Below are 5,908 nucleotides of genomic sequence, written 5' to 3'. Positions count from 1 at the left end.
TATATATATATATATATATATATATATATGTGTGTGACTTGAACAAGTTTTGGATGGAAAGTTGAGCGACAGGCTAAATTAAATTCCTCTGACACTATCATCAGAGCGCGCGTGTGTTTTCCGCGCAGGATATGAACGCGAGCACAGAGGGAGGCACTTTAATTTTAATTAGCGAAGTAACAGCTCGCGGTCGTCTAATCAGCACCAGGGTCAATGGACAGCACTACCGTATATAAATATATAAATTACCGTAATGAATTTTAAAAAGAAATAACATTAACAGTCGTTGCTTTTCATTTTACATCATGTTGCATGAGGGTAACCTAATCATGATCAAAACCGGATAACCCATGAATTGCCAGAAGGCAGAATGTTTTAGTAAAAGTTGACTCCCCCAGAGTTTCTCGGGTTACGGAGTCTTTTCAACCTGTCCCGACGGACTGAGAGCACATCCATCAGAAATGCGCTCTCACAAACTGGGCTTTACGAAAATCTTCTTTGCTCTATTTACTTCCAGGATTTGTCAGTCCATGTTTTATAAAGTCAAACATGAATATTGAATATTGAATATTACAATATTGCATAATTGTAATATTATTAGTTGCATAAACTTAGCCTCTATGTTAAGACAACGTCTTAAGTATAAGTTTGACCAACTAGCTGTTAGCCAAGGGGTAATCGGTCTTATTTTGGGATTCAAGTTAGACTAATGTATGCTTTTATGTAACTGAATTTAAAAAATGCTGACCAGTTTTAAAGAAAAAAATGAATGACTAGCCTGTAAGACTAGTCTAAACCTTTTATGCAACTGGCCCCAATAGAAAAGAAGAGAATATTGTATTTCATATTGTGGTGATTTCATACAATTACAGCGAATGACTTTATTTAATACGTTTTACTGTTAAGCACATTAATATTAGTATTAATATTTTTGCTTTTAGCCTATGATGGATAAAAGTGCAATATTCTAGCAAGAATTTAAGTTTGACAGAAAAAACGACATATTAATTTACAAACATTTGTCTATGTATTTCTCAAAGGCTGTCCAGACGTTACTGAATCGCTGTAAAGTTTAAGGTGAATATAAGGAGCCTTAGAAGTCGAGAGACATTTGAATGGGCTTCGTGGCTTTCCAGAACCGTTCGTTATAAACCGTTATATGAAAACATGAGATCAACAGTTTCCATATTCTTTACAAATAAAGAATGCATTACCACTTTAACCCATGTTTAAAAGACAAGCAAAACTGCAAACGGGATTCCAAAGGGTTATTTCAAACGTGCCATGAGGTGCGCAATAAAAAAAAAAGCACAAAACTTGTTACAATATTAAAACACTCTATTCACCAACAACTGAATTCATAGCATATTTTATGTCCATTATAATGCACACAAATATATTCAAATGCATGACATTCATAAAATATTATATATATAAATATATAAATTACCGTAATGAATTTTAAAAAGAAATAACATTAACAGTCGTTGCTTTTCATTTTACATCATGTTGCATGAGGGTAACCTAATCATGATCAAAACCGGATAACCCATGAATTGCCAGAAGGCAGAATGTTTTAGTAAAAGTTGACTCCCCCAGAGTTTCTCGGGTTACGGAGTCTTTTCAACCTGTCCCGACGGACTGAGAGCACATCCATCAGAAATGCGCTCTCACAAACTGGGCTTTACGAAAATCTTCTTTGCTCTATTTACTTCCAGGATTTGTCAGTCCATGTTTTATAAAGTCAAACATGAATATTGAATATTGAATATTACAATATTGCATAATTGTAATATTATTAGTTGCATAAACTTAGCCTCTATGTTAAGACAACGTCTTAAGTATAAGTTTGACCAACTAGCTGTTAGCCAAGGGGTAATCGGTCTTATTTTGGGATTCAAGTTAAACTAATGTATGCTTTTATGTAACTGAATTTAAAAAATGCTGACCAGTTTTAAAGAAAAAAATGAATGACTAGCCTGTAAGACTAGTCTAAACCTTTTATGCAACTGGCCCCAATAGAAAAGAAGAGAATATTGTATTTCATATTGTGGTGATTTCATACAATTACAGCGAATGACTTTATTTAATACGTTTTACTGTTAAGCACATTAATATTAGTATTAATATTTTTGCTTTTAGCCTATGATGGATAAAAGTGCAATATTCTAGCAAGAATTTAAGTTTGACAGAAAAAACGACATATTAATTTACAAACATTTGTCTATGTATTTCTCAAAGGCTGTCCAGACGTTACTGAATCGCTGTAAAGTTTAAGGTGAATATAAGGAGCCTTAGAAGTCGAGAGACATTTGAATGGGCTTCGTGGCTTTCCAGAACCGTTCGTTATAAACCGTTATATGAAAACATGAGATCAACAGTTTCCATATTCTTTACAAATAAAGAATGCATTACCACTTTAACCCATGTTTAAAAGACAAGCAAAACTGCAAACGGGATTCCAAAGGGTTATTTCAAACGTGCCATGAGGTGCGCAATAAAAAAAAAAGCACAAAACTTGTTACAATATTAAAACACTCTATTCACCAACAACTGAATTCATAGCATATTTTATGTCCATTATAATGCACACAAATATATTCAAATGCATGACATTCATAAAATATATATATTTTTTTTTAATGTAAAACAAGTAAAAGCTATAGCCTTTCAAAAACCTTTTAAATAATAACATCAAACAGAATAACATAAACATACTATTATATAATGTTAAATGTTTTAGTGTCGGTGAAAAGCTCTACATAGTGAATCAGTTTTATTAGAAAAGTATAAATTATATACATACAGCATATGTATATATATAAAAAAGGCATTCCACTTCCCACACTCCAATAGTTTTTTTCCCCTACAGTACAAAAAGAACGGTTCTGTGCTGAGCAAACAGTCAGCTTTGTATGATAAAATCTGCTGTTATTGATTTGTTAACATTCGCATCAAGTTATTTTTATGAGACAAGCCATATACAGATAAAAGATTCCACCATTCACTTGTGCAACATCATGTGAAATAAATCACAACTACAAACCACCACCATATGGCACTATTCCATTTCGAATAAGGCCAAAGTTATGGAACAATCAGTAAAGTTAACAGTATTTAGTATTTTTATAGTGTTTTCAAGAGACTTGTAGTCCATTTACTTAATGGAAGACAGATTAAATTGTACAAATGACTGACAGCCAAAGAAACCACAATAAAATACATAGCACTTTTTTAACTTCCCATATTTAGGATCATGTAGCACTCTCAATGAAAACCAAAAACCAAGCTTAACAGATCATAATCAATATTGGAGTCCCATAATGTTAAGCCATTTTTAATGTTAGAAGCAATGGAATAACCCTCACAGTATTTGGAAACTTAACTGACATCAATATCAGACGGAGGCTGTCTTTTATCCTCACAAAATGCAGGACTGTTGGATTGTTCGACACTCACAATTTTTAAAGCTGGTAGCAAGTGTTATGTAAACCGTCATACAGCCTCTATTAAACTGATGATGTTTGGAAGCTAGCTTAGCCCATCTGCAGAAACATCTGTTGCTTTGCTCTCCTGATCGTCTTGGCTGATCTTTGGTTCTGTAATGGAACTGTCTTTGCTCATACTTGAGCCGTCCACCTCTGTACACCCCTCCGTGTCTGCTGCAGGACCGTTTTCAGTAACAGGCTGGGAGTTGGCCTCCTTCTCTTTGTCCTCTAGATCCGTTTCCTCTGGGCTGGGGACTTCCTCAGCATTAAGCTCTAGCTGAAGCATCAACTCCTCTAGTTTGCGGGCCTTGCACAGCTCATTCTGTTGGATGATTGCACACAGGTGCTCTGTCAGCTGCTCTTTCACTTCCGTTTTCCTGTGCAAGTCCATCTTAGCGGCAACATACTCAGCCTCTGCTTTCTCAAAGCGCTTCCTGTCAACAATAAGAGATTGGCAGAGACAGGATGGTTAGAAGTATAGAAATGCATATCCTAAGCTTGCTGTGCACACAGGAATCGCAACTATTTTGCTGTACTCCAATACAAGTACATACTCAACTGAGCAGAGCGTTTATAAAATAAATAGAAAGATTCCTGCCCTGGTAAATGATTCTCAAAGGCATATTAAAATATTTTATAAATTGTTATAAAAAAAAATTCAAGATTATTCTAAATTATTACTAAAATATTTTAGGTGAGAACGGGGTGATTTGAGCCTGTGGGGAAGTTGAGCCACCCCATGTTTCTAGACAACAAAATTGGTGATATGTTTGAAGAGTTAACCATTTTACTCACTCTGTGATTGAGAGAGGCCCGTGGAATAATTGGTAACTACATTTAGTTTTAAAAAACCCTGTTTTTTTTGGAGTTCAAAGTGATTTTTTTTATGTTCAAGGACTCATACTTCTTGTGTCTGAACAATTACAGACAAATATACTGAAAAAATATCATGCATGTGTTTGTGATTTAGGAGGTTATAATATGAGGCTATACTGTTAGCATGATGTTAGCTCTAAACTGCTGAATGATACAAGTTTGTTAAAATGTTTAGAGTGGGGTAATTTGAGCCGACAGTCTTGGGGTAAGTTGAGCCAGTGGCTCACCCCTTCTTATGATTATAAAGTATAATTTTACTGTAATACTACATGATATTTCATTAATTTTAGACTAAACATTTTTTATTTTGTTCTTTTTTTTTAACTTGATTTTGTTCTCAAAATTTTAAATAGGCCTTGTTTATGAAAATTGGCCATTGAAGTTTTATGAAACTGTATTTCCCCGCAACATTTATAAGTGGGATGTTGAGTACTATTAGTCCGGTTCCTTATGGTCAACTGCACTCAGTTTTTTATTTTTTTTAATTCTTCAATTTGAACCTTATTTTGTTCTGAAATTTAAATAATTTTAAAAATGCTTTCAAAGTTGTGAACTGTATCTTTAAATAAAATTTCTCAGAAATCATCCATCCATCCATTATATTATCCAAACCTTTTTGTCCTTATTAGGGTAGCTGGATCCCAACGCAGCGTCTTGAGCCACAGGCGAGGAAAATCCCTGCATGGATGGCCAGTCCATCACAAGGCTCACACATAGATTTTAAGAGGTCATTTTTATTGACTTTCTCTTCTTTTGATATAGAATGAGGTGAAAATGTTCAGTTTTACTTCAGTATAATCAGTGGCACAGTTTAACTCCATGTGGCTCAACTTACCCCCGAATGGGGGCAAGTTGAGCCAAGAGACCACTTTTTTTTGAAAGCCATATTTTGGAAGTGGTTTATTTTAGATCCAAAGTGATTATTCCCAAGGATGCACTACATCCTGAAATGTACGTACATTACTGTCATGTGCTCGCTTTAAACATACCTTAAGTAAAAACTGGCTCAATTCATCCTGCTCTCCCATATTATATATCTATGAGCAATATCACTCGAGTGATACCGGCTCTATATCATTATGGCTGTGATTAGGCCAGAGGCAATCACTGCCGCTGATATAGAGCCGGTATCGCTCGAGTACGAGAGTGATATTGCGTTTATACAACAGTTCGACGGAACGTGTGTAATTAAACAAGAAACAACGGAGTGCCTAATAAAACCCTCTTTTGTGCGGAACTACTTCCTTCCGCCACAGATTCAAAGCTCAAGTTGACAGTTAAACATACGTCACTTTTAGAATTCGTATCAAGGGCACGTGCTGCTTCAGTTAGGTTATTAGTGATAAATAATGAGGTTATAAGAGAGAAACAATGCGGCAAGACGTGCATCCGAATGAGAGAGAGAGAGAGACCGCGAAGCTAGACGTTTCTTCTTATAGTAACTAACGTACTCTACGATTAGCTCAGTGAATAATTAAAAAAAAACATAGACCCGGCTAGAACAAGCGGAGTGATACAAAATTGTGAAAGGGCGTTCCTGTAGC

At 35.1% G+C, this 5,908-nt stretch overlaps 1 pseudogene; it reads right to left on the bottom strand.

Moving 5' to 3' along the window:
* Positions 1 to 2,783: 2,783 nt before the first annotated feature.
* The window catches only part of LOC107696088 (RAB6-interacting golgin-like), a 7,103-nt pseudogene continuing 3,978 nt past the window's right edge, over positions 2,784 to 5,908 (bottom strand).

The sequence above is a fragment of the Sinocyclocheilus anshuiensis genome, unplaced genomic scaffold (genome assembly GCF_001515605.1).
Source record: "Sinocyclocheilus anshuiensis isolate Anshui unplaced genomic scaffold, SAMN03320099.WGS_v1.1 scaffold306, whole genome shotgun sequence".
NCBI classification, from domain to species: Eukaryota; Metazoa; Chordata; class Actinopteri; order Cypriniformes; family Cyprinidae; genus Sinocyclocheilus; species Sinocyclocheilus anshuiensis.
This window is presented reverse-complemented; position numbering and strand designations above follow the sequence as displayed.